This window comes from Anomalospiza imberbis, chromosome 10 (genome assembly GCF_031753505.1).
Source record: "Anomalospiza imberbis isolate Cuckoo-Finch-1a 21T00152 chromosome 10, ASM3175350v1, whole genome shotgun sequence".
In the NCBI taxonomy this organism is placed as follows: Eukaryota; Metazoa; Chordata; class Aves; order Passeriformes; family Viduidae; genus Anomalospiza; species Anomalospiza imberbis.
The window spans coordinates 21,579,048-21,594,301 of record NC_089690.1 but is presented as its reverse complement, the minus strand read 5'-3'; the positions used below and the strand labels follow the sequence as shown (position 1 = coordinate 21,594,301).

Genomic DNA, 15,254 nt, shown 5'->3' with positions numbered 1-15,254 from the left:
TATATAGGCTATATATAGCATTTATTATAAAACACGTCGTATAAATATTATTAATGTGTACTATATATATATATAATTAATTTTGAAATGTTGACAGGCTCTCTTACTTTTCTCTGACGCTGTTCCAGAGAAATGTAAGATTTTTTATAGATCAAACATATATATAGATATAAAGAACCTATATATATATATATTTATGCATAAAGAACCATCAATACTAGATATAGTTTATCGGTGTAAAAGACATTCCCCACGGCGAGGAGCGGACTACAACTCCCGTCATGCCCTGCGGTGACACACTTCCGGCGCACGGCGGGCGGTGCCCCCGCGGCAATGCTCCGCCCGCCCCCGCCCCCGCGGGCTGTGGCCACGCGCGGCGGTTCCGCTTCCCCTCCGGCCCCGCCGCCGCCGCCCCGCCGGCTCCCGGTCCCGCCGCCGCCCCGCTCAGCCCCGCTCCGTCCGTCCGTCCCTCCGTCCGTCCGTCCGCCGAGGCGGCGGCGCCGCCCCAGCCGGTGAGTCCGCTCACACCTGCCGGCCGCGCCGGCCGCCCTTTGTGCGGCCCCGGCCGGGCCGGGCCTGCGGCGGGCGCGCCCGGGCCGTGGGTCGCCCCTCGCTCCTTCCCTCGCTGTCCCGCCGCTCCCTCCGGCCCGGCCCCGCCGCCGCGGCCGCGGCCCCGCCGCTCGGCCCCGCTTCCTGCGGGCCCCGGCGGCCCCGCCTCGGCCTCCGCTGCCGGGAGCGGCGCGCCGGGCGCCGCGGGCAGCGGGCAAGCCCCGGGAACGGCGCGGGCAGCGCGGCGTGGCTGGCCCCGCTGGGAGTTAGTGCGGGAAAGCCGCGCTCCGCGCCCCGCGGGCTGTCAGAGCCCGCTGGCCCCGGGCGGTGGCGGGCCCGCGTCCGTGCATCCCTGGGAAAAGCTGCGGCTGCTGCTCCGAGGGCTCCGCACCCGCCGCGTTGTTCCGCTGCCTGCCTTGCTGCCTTGTTTCCGCCGCTGATTCTTGTGTTTGTCCCCTGAAAGCCAAGCAGGATGGGTTAGAATGACAGAAATGCAGCATGCTTGGTGTTGGAAGGGACCTTAAAGCCCATCCAGTCCCATCCCTGCCACGGGCAGGGACACCTTGCACTGTCCCAGGCTGCTCCAAGCCCGGTCCAGCCTGGCCTTGGGCACTTCCAGGGATGGAGCAGCCACAGCTGCTCTGGACAACTGTGCCAGGGCCTCCCCACCCTCACAGAGAACAATTTCCTGCTAATATCTGATCAAAATGTACTCTTAGTAGGCTAATGGCAGTGGGGAGCGAGGAGAGTGAAGCTGGACGTAGCCCGGTCCATGTGGCAAGTGCCCAAAGGCTGATTTTGGAGCAGAGAGTTCATCAGCTGCTTTCGAGGAGCAAGGCTGTGCTTCGCTGTAGCCAAAATAAACCAGTTCACGAGCTGCCCTACGGCCAGCGGTGTCTGGATATGGAATATAAGCATTGCTTTGGAGGTCCTGCAGTAATAGCCGTGTTAGGTGCAATTCAAACATGTTGCATGGTGAAGTTTTTATCGTTTCTGTCTTTCTCAGGTTTTGCCTTTTTTTTTTGGTAGTTTTTGAAGCAATGCCTGCTCTAGAGAGTCTGGGATTTGCTTTGCAGTTGGAGTGTCCTCGTAATGTGAGTCCTGGGGTGGTATCTCCTTAAAAAAACTGGGATTAGCTACTTTGTGCTTCAGTTTATTCATTTTAGAGACAATAGTAATTAAATTTACAGGGATATTGTGGAGACTGGTTAAAGCATGTGTTACCAGGGAACTGGTTGGTCAATACAGACTGAAATAAAATAGAGGAAAGTAGAAATACAAAAATGCAAAGTCGTTGTTCTATGAACTTTTGAGTAGAATCTTTGAGATAGTAAAAGCACTTTAAACAAAATGCTCTGGCTAATGTATTTTAGAGGCAGGAAAAACCTCACTCTAAAGTTTACTGGTTGGATATTGCACTTCTGGAGGGCAGAACAGAAATGCTTGAGGGAGAGTAACTTGGATTTTCTGTGCTAAGTTGCATAGGGAATTTGGCTGGTCTTTGTACAGAGGTGGTTGTTAAAACAAAAATGCCAGGCCGTTAACTGTGGAATATTGGCTCTGTCTGTCTGTTTTGCCCTTTTTATCACCACACAGCTTATTCAGTGCATCTGAGGCTTGTGCCCTGCTGGGCAGCTGCTTGTCAGAGGCAGATTTAGTGGGATGAAATTTGTGCTGGGATACAGCTTGGACCTGTGACCAACAGTGGGAGTTTATTCCTGCAGGCACCTGCTCGTGCTCCCTCTCTGGGCTGGATGCTGGGGTAGGTGGGTGGATGCTTCAGCCATGCAAGACAACTCCAATCTTGGGCACATTTTAAATTAATACCCTTTTAAAATCCCAAGTTTTAAAGCTTGGGTTGTTGATGGTCAACATTCTGGTTGTGTTTAAAGGGGGAAATTATTCAAGCACCTTTGGTTTCAAAATAACTTCATAATTATGGGTACTGGTTGATGTTGCAGATTTTGTTCTTGTGACAGGAAAAGCTGTAGGGACCCCAGTGTAGGTCTGTGTGTTATAAGTAAGATACTTCTGCTTCAGAGCCCTCACATCTGTCTTGGGTTGGTTTTGTTTGGGTTTTTCCTCCTTTTATCTGTTTTGTGCGTGCGGAGGTTTCTGTGCTCTGAGGTTTGTGCCTGTGTTTTCTCGTTGCTCACAACACACACAGTTCCTGACGTGTCTGTGAAGCAGCTCTTTGTTCTGCAAACAAGCCCGAGAGTCACAGAGGCTGCTCCGGATGGCCCGGCCCAGGGACAGCACCAGCAGAGCTCCAAGTCCTGCTTCCCACACCGGGACACAGCTTTGGGAGGGAGCTGGGGCTCCCAGGCACCCGTGGGGAGATGGAAGCAGAGGCTTGGTGATGGGGAGAGTGCGGGGATGGAGGGGACATGAGCAGGGTTACGTTCATCCTGGTCACTGCTCGCAAAGGAGGGGACGTGAGCAGCCAGGCTCCGTGGGTTACGTTCATCCTGGTCACTGCTGGCAAAGGAGGGGACGTGAGCAGCCAGGCTCCGTGGGTTACGTTCATCCTGGTCACTGCTGGCAAAGGAGGGGACGTGAGCAGCCAGGCTCCGTGGGTTACGTTCATCCTGGTCACTGCTGGCAAAGGAGGGACATGAACAGCCAGGCTCCGTGGGTTACGTTCATCCTGGTCACTGCTGGCAAAGGAGGGACATGAGCAGCCAGGCTCCGTGGGTTACGTTCATCCTGGTCACTGCTGGCAAAGGAGGGGACGTGAGCAGCCAGGCTCCATGGGTTACGTTCATCCTGGTCACTGCTGGCAAAGGAGGGACACAAGCAGCCAGGCTCCGTGGGTTACGTTCATCCTGGTCACTGCTGGCAAAGGAGGGACACAAGCAGCCAGGCTCCGTGGGTTACGTTCATCCTGGTCACTGCTGGCAAAGGAGGGGACGTGAACAGCCAGGCTCCGTGGGTTACGTTCTTCCTGGTCACTGCTGGCAAAGGAGGGACGTGAACAGCCAGGCTCCGTGGGTTACGTTCTTCCTGGTCACTGCTGGCAAAGGAGGGACACAAGCAGCCAGGCTCCGTGGGTTACGTTCATCCTGGTCACTGCTGGCAGCTGGGAAGAGGCAGAAGTAAGGTGGTTGTGGAGCTTTCCCTTCTTTTCCTGGAAGCATGATCAAAGCAAAGGCGCTCCCTGGGGCTGGGATCGATTCAGCAAGGCTGTACCATGCTCCATTTTCAGTGTCCATGCAGTTTCCATAAATCTGAATGAAATGTGACTGTCTGGCCCTGGGCTTGGAGGGCACAGTGTCCTCTCGGAGAGGTTTTTGTGCCAGCCCTGGCAGTGCCAGGGACTGAACCTTTGCAGGTGCCTTGAACCTGGTTGCCACTGCCGAGTTGCTACTTGCCCTCCCAGAGATAACCAGTCAGCTGGGTGCCAGGCTGAGCTGCCAGGCTGGCTCCCAGGAAAGATAAAAGTCCAATTAATGCCGAGCTAGATTGGTTCTGCCTCTTGGCAAGGGCAGTGTGACCAGGAAGGCACCATGGAGGAGGCAGCATCTCCTGCCAGCTCGCAGGAGGAGGTGGGGAAGAGAGGAGTCCAGAGTGCTCACCTGGGGGCAAAGGACAAGAAGCCCTGGGGCAGGGCACTGGTTCTTTTTAGCAAGGAAGCTCTGCAGTGTTCCCTGGAGGCCTCAGGATTCTTATCCTGCTGTGCTTTCCTGTGTCTTGAGCTTGATAAGACTTTTGAAAGCTCTTATTTGCATTTAAATGCAGGTGGTAAGAGGTAGTAGATGCTTTCAGGTGAGAAGAAATGTCCTAGTGACCCACAAGGTATGAAGTGCAAATGGAGCTCAACCGCTTAGTTCCAGGTTTATTTCACTGTTCAGGGTTTGTGAGAACTCAGAGCATAATTTTACCTAAAGCTGTTAAAGTTGTTTCCTTTAAAGGGAAAATACACACTTCAGTGGTTTTATTTTGACTGATGTAGTGGGCAGTGTCTGCAACTGAGAGCTGGAAATGCTGGTTTTGGTTCTTGTTCTCTGTCTGACTTGCTGTTTTTTTTAAGTGGATCATTCTGAATGTTTTCTCAGCTTCTTTCTATTTTCTCAGCTGGAAATGGGGATTAACCAGGCTTTGAAAATGTCTCACCTGGCAGGCAGGGATGTAAGTGTTAAGAAGACGAGTTTCAGTTTTTCTGTTGGGATAAATTTTGATTAGATACACTGGTTTTAAAAATCTTCACTTCAGTCTCTAATGATGTATTGGTGCTTAAAATTGTTTGAATGAATACAGTTTACTAGGGAAATACAATATTTTTAATACTCATGGAAATAGTGGGGGCTTTGTGTCATTGATAGATCATTGTTTCCCAAAAAATCTGAGCCCAGCGCTGGTGTTGGCATAGCCCAAAGCTGCATGACATTTGCATCTTAAGTTGGGGCTGTTCTCTCAGCTAATTAGCAAAAGTTGGTTTGTATCTTGAAAGGAGCTTCTTTGATAAGACAGATTTAATTATTTTTAATTCTGTAGTTTGATTTGACACAGGAGCAGCTGTGGGAAGGAGCCAGCATATTGGGGCAGTGGTGAGTGTGATTTAAGTGGTGCTCAGTGTTAAGAGAGGGATTTAACATCATGTGAATCAGAGTGAGGGCAGCTGGCAGGTGTAGTAAGGAATGGAAATACACTGAAAAGTTTTTCCAGTTCAACTTCTATTTTTTTTTTCCCCTAAAGTTTTCTGCTTCCTGTTTAGGTGCTGGATGTTTGACTCAGTGTGTACCCACTGTCCGCTTTCCCACAGCTTCTTTAACGAGTAAAATTACAGTTATCTGATAGTGTGGAGTTTATTTTAGAAATTGGATGTTTTCTACTGTACGTTGCATTGGTTTTTCATTTACAGTCATTTTAGAGCTGCTTTAGCTACCAGAGGTATCTCCTGGACAAGAGCAAGGAAAAGCTGCTTCTGGAAGGTGCTTTTTAAAGTCACCTTTGAATATTTAACCCATTTCTTCTTGAAAAGGTCTCCACTAAAGTGAGGACCTGGAAGAATGACAGTATCTGTCCCCTAAGCCTGTCTGCAGCAAAAGGCTGTTCAAAGGGATCTGGGGATTTGGGCTCCAGGCAGGACCTGGCTGGGCAGACTCTTGTGGAAACAGCTCATTGGCAGGGGCTTCAGCTTGTGAATTTTCTGTTTTACGGTGAAAAACCACCAGTTGTTTAGTAAGTAATGCTTAGTAACGTTAATGTTTCAAAGTGAGCAACTTCTAAAATTCAAAACCATTACTTAAAAGGTAAACTTGGTATTTTATACTTGTGTTAAATAAGCTGAGTGCTTGAGATTTTACCAGGACATTAAATCCACCTGGGGGCATTCATTTCGACAAAAATACGTGACCATGAATTTGTTACTTGGGGCCACCTGGGCAAGTGGCACCAGCCACAGTTTAGGTTTTGCTATCCCCTGGCCCCAAACCAGTTATTCCAGTCATCCCAAAGTCCCTGCATGTGAGGATCCACAGAGGGAATTGACTGCTGGAAAAGGAATCCCTGATGTTAAACTTGGCTTGGGAATGGTGCTGAGTGATCTGACACTAATGCTCTGTAACAACCTGGGAGTGTTTCTGGCTTTCTGCTCCTCCTGCCTTTTTCACGTGTTTGCTGAGCTTTTGGGAATGCTGCTTCAGGTCAAACGCACAAAAATGAACAGGATCTCACAAAATACCGCCATCGTTTTCTGTGGCGTAGCAAATAGGTCCCTAATGTTGTTAAATGATTTTTGGCTTTGAAACAGCCTTTTATTTTCAATGTGTGAAGTGCTAGCTGTCACTACTATAAAAATAAATTATGTGAAATCTTTGATTTGTCAGAGCTGGGGCATTATCACCAAGTGTGAAATATTTTGTGCTTCTACCCCTTAAGTGGAAAAAGGAAAGAGAAGAGTGGAGTCTGGGATTTTCAAAGCTATTTAGCAGCAAGAACAGTTAATTTTAATCTGATGCCAACGTGCTAAGGCTCTTTGATACCAGTGCCCAAGCTTAGGAAGTAATTCTTTGTGGTAAAGAGAGCCTTGACTGCTGCAGCCAGGAAGTTCAGGCAAGTTCCTCCTCCTGAATTTTGGGATGAGGCTATTTTGCAGTAACCAAAGTATGTGTTGGCTGAGGACTCATTGATTTTGTAAAGACTGCTTTTCAGCCCTTTTGGGCCTATTTACAGGGATTTTATATATTTATACATATATTTTTAGAGGGAATTGGTGTTGAGATTTTTAGATGTAGATTATTTTCCCAGGTAGCTGCTGGAAAGGACAAATAAAAATTCAGGATAGTTCAGTAGAGCTGGTTTGGGTGATTTCTTCACAAGGAGGGCTGTGTATTTTAATGTGTGGTTGTGATGTCTTTTATTTCCTTGTTCATTAATAATTATTCCATTGTAAAATATTTTACTTCTGAGAGGCATAATTCTCATTCTCCTTGGCTTGTTGTGTGCATGATGGAAAGTCTTTTTGCAGCACAAGGAAATGTGCTCAGTCTTGGAAAACCTGGATGGAGTTTTGCTGTGGAAGAAGTTAAGACTTCTGGTGAACCTATACATCCACATCAATCTGACTAGAACTTGGAACATCTCATACAATAAAGTTTTAGTGTCTTAAAAGAATTAGAATGAGGGGTTAGGGAATAAACTGAAAGAATTAAGCGTAAGTGAAAATACTAAGATGAAATTATTTTTAATTCAGTTTAATTTGTGGTAGTGATGACTGTTACTCCTGCAAAACAAAATTTTTATGAACACCATCAGGATTTAAATTACTTTTTTTTTTCATTCCCTAGTTGCTGCTGAGGGATACTTGTCAGACATATGATTGGCACTGAGCTTTATCTTGTAACACTTTGGGCAGGGCTCCTTGGAGATCTTTCTTGCTCTGGGATTGAAGATCTTTGGCTGTAAGTCTTTGGCAGCACCTTTATGTCTGCTTGTGCTTGGCTGAGAGACTGATGGTGGATGCACTTTACTTCCTCAGCACTTCTGAAGCCCATGGACCAGAGTGAGATGCAGCTTTCTAAATTTAAACACATCAGAACTGGAGAAATCTTTGTTTTGAGGATCTTGGTCAAGATTTGAAGTAAATGTGACTTCATTCCACGCTGCTCTTCTTAACAAGAGTGACCATGTATCCTGCACTACTGAAGCAGCTTTTGCTGCCCAACCCTGAAAGGTTTTGTCAAATAACTTGTCAATAATCCCCAGCACTTGGGGTCTTTATTGTCCCTTTCTTTTGGTCATGTGATTTATTCCTAAATGAGATGGGGATGCCATCAGTGCTTGCTTTTGGTTTCTCACTCGCTGCCTCTGCTCTCACACATACCTGCTTGTAGAATCCCAGGATGGTTTGGGTTGGAAGGGACCATAAATCCCATCCAGTCCCACCCCTGCCATGGGCAGGGACACCTCCCAATGTCCCAGGTTGCTCCCAGCCCTGTCCAGCCTGGCCTTGGGCACTTCCAGGGATCCAGGGGCAGCCCCAGCTGGTTGCCAGTGGATGATGGGCCATTTCCCAGTGAGCAGAGAGGGACAGGCTGGTGGCAAGGGACTGCTCAGACTGATACTCTGTGGGCTCTATCTTTGCTGCCAAGTTTAATAGAGATCTTCATCTCTTGTTTTACTCTATTGAAATGGCTTACTGAAATTTCCTTCCTCTTTTTTCAACAATTGAAAGGACCTGAGAAAATTTTCCTTTAGATGACAAACTCTTGGAAAGCTGACCATTTCTAAAGGTATGGCCTTCTTCCATAGTTACAATAAAATTTATGAAGAGAATAATTTTTTTTAATTAAAAAATACATGCATTTGGATTTTCATAAACACACAAAGTGTAAGCCTTCCATGCTCATTTGTTGCAGCAAAAATGTTTTATGCCTTTGTTTCTATGTTCACCCTTGCTGGTAGCAGGTACTGGTACTGTGAATTAAAAAGAGGAAGATTTGGAAGGCATCAGATTGTTGTGCTGGGTGATGTGAGCTGCCCCATGTGGTGACCGCAGTGTCATTGTGATGGGTACCAGCTTAGTGGGAGGACTCTGTTAAATGGGTTTTTGGAGCTGGGATGTGGTTCAGGGTTTGTAGTCTCTGGCTGAAGGAATGGATTATTAGTGCTGCCTCCCCTCACCTTCTTGTGATGAGGGCTCAGTGAGGCTGGAGGTGAAGGCAGTGCTGTGATGTCTGATGTTTTTCCATAATTATCATCATGCTTCCCTTACAGTGGAATTAGACCCCTCAGATAAGTGCTGTCTCTCTTATTTCTATTAAAATAAACAGCTCTGATTTGGAATTAGGGTGGTGTCTGTGTGTGAGGACATCGTGGACAGACACCTCTGTGTTGTCACTGAGTTTGTGTTCTGTGGCTGTCAGACATTGGTCTTGGTGGTGTGTTTTATATGAGCTCAGTCTCACCCTCACAAGCATCTTCATCTGCTCTAGAATTGCACAGCTGTTATTGGGGCAAGATAATAGAGCTGCATTCTTTTGGTGTGTAAATGCCTGAGCCTCGTGAAAATGCATTTTCTGGAGTTTTACTCCTGCTCTGGCAAATTTCACTGAAATCTTCTAATTCTGCCTATAGGAATGCCATTCATTGTTTAATGAACAGGCACAGTTACCTATGCTTGTGTGTTAAACTCAGAATTTGTACAACAATATAAGTAGATTTTTCCAGTCTTTTACAGCTTTCTGAGTGCAATATTATGTTTTGTCAACTGTTTCAATATTATTTTAACTTGGCAGCTTCCTTTGGAAGCTCTTCAGAATCCCAGGGTGCTGGTTATCCTGTCTGGTTGTAGTTTTCACAGGCCTTCTGTCTATTCAATTGGTAACTGTGTTCTTCATTTTATATTTTTATTTTGTTAAAGTATTTCATTCTTGAGCTGTAAAATAAATTTTTGTGGCTGTGGTGCTACTGCATCCTATATAAACAGCCATGGATTGTAACTCCCTCAAAGTGTGCTAATAATGGTGGGATGTATTAAATCACTTTGAAAATTCAATTTGTTTAACCACTCACAATTGGTGTTTAAAGCATTGTACATTTTTTTAAAATATCTATGTTTGGGGCATTTTTATAATACATGTGATTTGCAAATTATAAGCAGTGTATGGGGTAGTCATATTAACACAAATCTTAGGGCTTTTCGTATTTTTTCCCTACTTACTGGCTCCTGTACTTGTCCTGTAGGCTTGGCAAAAATAAATTTCCACATCAGCATAAGAATTATTTATGATATAGTTTCAGTTTTTTTTTATGGCTGTTTAATATATTTTGATGTGTAGCCCGTGTACCGTTCTAGTTGGTTTGGATTTGGTTTTTTTGGCAATTCAGATAAAAGCCTGTTTATGGGCAAGAAGAGTGACAGAGGTAGCTTTACAAGGAATTACTTGAAAAAGAAAAATCAAAAAGTTAGCTTAAAAACTCATTCTGGCAGCCATCATTTTAAGTGGAAATTGTTATTTCCAGTGTCCAAATGAGTGCTCTGGCTCCCTGAAAGGCATACAAGAACATTATCCCAAATTTCAGGGAATTTGCTGCATTAAGCTGTAAGTGAATGTGTTGTTTATATGTGTGCAAGTAATTTTAAAGTAGAAAATCTGTCAGAGCACACCAGGAAAACTCTGGCAGTGCCACAACAGGAGTACTGGGGTGTGAACTGCAGCGAGTGATTTCCAGAGCACATCTGCCTTGCTCATTCCCCCCTTTTTTAAGAAAAACATTATTACAGCCTTTAGTTTTTCTGTTGAGGAATCCAGGTCTAGTGCTGAGATTTGTATCTGAGTATTCAGGATAATTTGAATTTATGGCAGCTGTGCTTTGTACTTTTTGTGCTGTTTATTTTGTCTTGAAATAATGGGGAAGGAGTTGCCTGGGGTGCTCTGCACTGGCTGCAGAATTGGTTGGATACCTCATCTAGGTACTTCACCTCTCCTAATAGACCCAAACATGCCAGGAAAAAACAAAATAAGGGATTGTGTCCTTTTATAAAATCTGTAGAACTTCAAACCTCACCAGTGTAAGGAAGATGTGACAGTCCTGACACACTTGTGCAGACGCTGTGGCACAAGTGTGAGTGTGGTTCCAAGCTCTGAGAGTGTTTTACTAAGATCTGATTTCTTCCTGAGCTGCTGTTGGCAGGGAAATATTGGGGTGATCCTTCCTGAGTGTGTTGCATTCTCATTTAATGAAAAGATCCCACTGGGAATATTGCATCCTGCTCTGGAGTCCTCAGCAGAAGAAGCATGGACCTGTTAAAGTAAGTCCAGAGGAGACTGTGGAGATGCTCTGAGAGCTGGAGCTTCTCTGCTCTGGACTCAGGCTGGGAGTCTCCAGCCTGGAGAAGAGAAGGCTCCAGGGAAAACCTTCCAGTGTCTAAAGGGGGATTATAAAAAAGAGGGAGAGGCTTTTTACACAGTCCAGCGGGGAATGGTTTTAGAATAAAAGAGGAGAGATTTAGAAGAAGTTCTTCCCTTGGGAGGGTGGTGAGGCCTGGCACAGGGTGCCCAGAGAAGCTGTGGCTGCCCCTGGATCCCTGGAAGTGTCCAAGGCCAGGCTGAACAGGGCTTGGAGCAGCCTGGGCTAGTGGAAGGTGTCCCTGCCCATGGTGGGGATGGAATGAGTTGAACTTTATGGTCCCTTCCACAAACAGCAGTGAAGTTCCTGGTGCAGGAGTGGGATGCTGCAGGGAACCCTAGTCCTGTAGAAGTTTCCATGTGTGAAGAAGTCAGTGTAGTCTGTTGTGGCACAAATAGTCTCCCAGGAGAAATGGACTCTAGTTTCTGTGTGGTGCTGCTGGAATACACTTGGGAAATCAGCTGTGTCCACCAGAGCCATCTCTGGATTGGGGTTTGTTTTTGCCCATGCTCAGGTGCTTGTGGTATTTTCAGCTCCTGCCTTTGATTTATTGAAGCCTTTGCTTCAGGGTTTGTGTCCAGCGTGGGTATGAGAAAGGAAGCATCTCGAGCTTGTGTCTTGCAGGGGTTTCAGCAAACTGGTGAACCTTTCCCAGGGGCTGTGGCTATGTGATCAGCAGCTGTACTGGTGTCCCTTGGGATTTCCCCCTGTGGCATTTTGTGGCAGCTTGGCACTCCTGTAAGAAGAATCAAGGTTTGGCCCCAGGACTGCTCTGCTGAGCTGAAGTTCCCACTATCCACTGGTTACTGTGGTTGGAGCAGGCCTTGGGCAGCCACTAGAGAGAAACAAAGAGCTCTATTCTGAGTGCCTGTGAAAAAGAGAGCTCTTCTGGAGGGAGATGTTTCATCTTTCCCCTTTGTCTTTTCCCTTATTATTCCTTTTTCCCTTAGCTGACATTTGAGAGCTCTACCAGTGTGATGGGGGAGTGCTGGATCCCTTAACCTTGGATTGTTTCTGGTTCTGCCGCCCTCATAAACTCTTCATGTTACCTCTTCTTTTTCCAGTTACCTCTAATCTGGATGGGGAAGCCATGGCCTTGTCTTACCATTGCCCAATAATATTTCTGGAGGTTAAAAAAAAAAGTTAACAAAGCGCTTTCATTCTGTGTTGGCGTTACTGGTGACCCTTCTGCACTTTGCCAGCAGCCTGAGGTTTTTAGAGCTCTGCTGCATGGTGAATCTCCATCTTAAAGAGCTGGAAATGCTCTTATAAACACAGAAATGCACCAAGTTGTACAGGTGTCTGGTGCAGGGCAGCCTTTAGTCAAATAACTTTTGCTCTGGAATGTGTGTCCCTCCCTGCCTGTAAATGTCAGCTTTAATTAACAGAGAATCTCAACAATGAGATGCAGACCGTTTTGGGTTTTTTTTAAATTTTCTTGTAAACTTTCCATACTTGCCCTTTTCCCTATTCTCCTTTGATCTTTAGAAAACCTCGGCTATAAAAATAAAGGCTGAAAAGTGTCTGCTAGGTGGTGAAATATGAGTAAGCACAAACACCCTGACTCACAGATTTGCATGTGCTGCGCCCGCCGGCTGCCTTGTCTGCCTTTAGTTGACTCAGGATTTTCAGTAGGCAGAAGAAGGATAATTTCCTTGTTCAGCACTGAACAGGCTGGTTCAAACACCTTGGAGCACGTGTTATCATCCTGCATCTTTGCACAGTGGTTCCTTGAAGGAAAACTCTGGCTGCAGGCTGGATAAAAGGGAGCGTGGCCTGAATTTGGTGGGTAGGCAGCAACTCCCCAGCCCTGCGGCAGAGGGTGGGAATGGATCCCTTGGATCCCTCTTGATTTCATTCCTCCTCCACCACGCTCCTTAGACCTCTGTGCTCCTGCAAGGGCTGCCTCAGAGACGGATGGGAAGGGCCCTTGTGTCCATCAGCACATCCCTCTGGCTTGTTTCTGTGCGCTGCTCTCATCAGCTGCCTTCCAAAGTGAGTTTTCCTGCCAAACCTAGGGGAAATGGGAAATCAAGGCAGTTGGGAAGTCACTTCTGAGGCTCATCTGGTGCTGTCACCTGTGATGTTTATGGTCTTTCAGAGGCAATAAAGCAGAGAAGAGGCTCCTGGTTTGCTGGTGGTGAAATGCCACCACGGTTCAGCGGAGCCACATTTATTCCATGAAGCAGAAGTGATGACTCGGGTGGGCGTTGAGTGCTCTGCAGGGTTCAAGGGACAAAGTGAAGATGAATCACAGCTTACAGGTGGCCCCAATATTTAGTGAGCCAAATATCGTTAATTTTCTTAAATTTGCTATTACTAATGGGTTTTTACCAGGACTCTTGCACATCTGGGCCAACTCAGATTTTCCCTGTTTGTTTTCTTCAGTCACGAGCCTCCTCAAAAGACTGAGATCCCTTTTTGATTTCAAAAATGACATTTTTGCAGCCCGGTCACTCATTTTTGGTGCAAGACTTTGCACATCTGCTCAGTGCCTTACAGAGTCAATAATTGCTCCAGGTTGTAATGGACTTTGGCAATGGGTTTGAAGAATATTTTCCTTTAGCAAACCTTAGGAACCCTTTCAAATACTCTTCAATAGGATATTTGTCTTGTGTAATGCAGTTCATGGTAAGCACATTTATTACAGTTTTGGCTATTCCTTCTTCTGTGCTAAAGATAATTTCCTCTCTGCTTTTTTTATTCCGTCCACTCAACTGTGATTATTATTTTCTTTTTTTCCCTAAATCTCTTTATCATTTGGCAATTAACAGCAGTTATTTGTGCTATGTTTTCCTTCTGTTTGTGTGACTCAGCAAAAATCCTAAGGAAATTAATAGGTTGGAAAAAGACAAATTGGAAAGAATTTAGCTGGGTATGTTCTGTATGTCATCCAGTCAGATTTTGCCAAATCAGGCTGAGGTTCTCCTACACCCTCGTTAAGAGTGGGAATATTATGTGTTTCCTCTGCCACCTGTAGCAGTAAAGGGAAGAGGCAAGGAGGGACCTGACCTGTTTACAAACTTCATGGTAGTTGGTTTGGTTACTGTGTCCCCTTTGTAAATGTTAATGACAAATTGGTTTGGCTCAGATCACTTTATTTCTGGTTTTTTTTCAGCTGTTCTCTCAACTGTATCATTTGAAGGGCGAGTGTCTTGCCTGTTTGTGGTTGTAAATTGGGGAATCTGAGCTTGTTCGGAGTATTTTAGGTTAGCGTAGGTTCCTCTACACTCCATGTAAAGAAAAGCTAAATAAAAATAACTTGGTTTTCACGGGTGTGTGGTTTGGCATTGACCAAATCCTCTTTCTGCGACCCCCTAAAGCTGGAAGGAGAGGTTCCAGCACATCCCCTGGAAGTTGGTACCTGCTTTTCCAGAGGAGGGATGACTCCGAGCGCTGCCTTGGAGCATCCGCGGGTGTTTCCAGTAACTGTAGGTGGAACAGATTATCCCGCTGGCTCTTCCTGGCCACTATCACAGTTACTCTTGTCCGTGCTTTTGCACGAGTCCTCTCTTGGCAGGCAGAAGATCTAGGACTATGTTTGCCAAGTCTGCAAGAAAGCAATTCTTTGTCTGCCTCTGCTGGGTTTTTTTTTTGCACAGTTTTCTCAGTTGAAATGATGAGATAAGTATTTTCAGTCTCTGAAGGTAGTCTCATTCTGTTCCAAAAAACTCCTTTTTGGATCTGATTAAATAAATCTCGTGGATCCAAGTGCTTCAAGTTGGAAAGCTAGACATCCCAAAAGACTTGTTTTGTTTTTCATGGAGAAGACAGTCTGAGATGTGCTGGTTTTGTGAATGTTTCTGCAGCAGTGAAATAATTTCAAGCTGTTGAGCTGCTGAACCAGGAGGCTGTTAGTGATGGGGCAGGAAGCTGTGGCTAGGTAGCACCATCTGAATAAAAACTTGTCAGAAAGCTGCTTTCTGCTAATCCCTGGGAGGAAGTGAGCTATAATCAGCACTAAGTGAGCTAATCACAGGAAATCTATTGCTCAACAGGAGCCTTTGAAAAAAAAAAAGGAGGGGGGCAGGGAGAAAAGAAGAATACCCATGGAGACTTCATTCTGCTTTTGGACTCCAAAATCTGTTTGATCTAAGAAAATGGAATATCTGATGAAGTAAGCAGCTCTCCAATCTCCACTTTAAAACTGCACCTCTTTTCCAGAATACTGAAGCATCAAATCTCTTCCAGTATGGTGATTTTCAGGTATTAGGAGGCGGTGGTGTGGGGAGGCTGTGTTTAAGCAAACTACCAAAACCACTGGAGGCCTGGGGGTTGGGAATGAGTCTCCAGGCATTTTCAGCAAGGATTTTTATAATATAAAGCAAGAGTGGGACATGACTATCTTAAAT

General features: G+C 45.9%; 1 protein-coding gene across 1 annotated transcript in view; it reads left to right on the top strand.

Annotated features, from left to right (window-relative positions):
- The first annotated feature begins 356 nt into the window (after positions 1-356).
- PAK2 (p21 (RAC1) activated kinase 2) overlaps positions 357-15,254 on the top strand; it is a 42,437-nt gene continuing 27,539 nt past the window's right edge. Inside the window, exon 1 of the mRNA XM_068201147.1 lies at positions 357-512. The gene's annotated coding sequence lies outside the window, so the exon portion shown is untranslated. The remainder of the gene's footprint in view (positions 513-15,254) is intronic.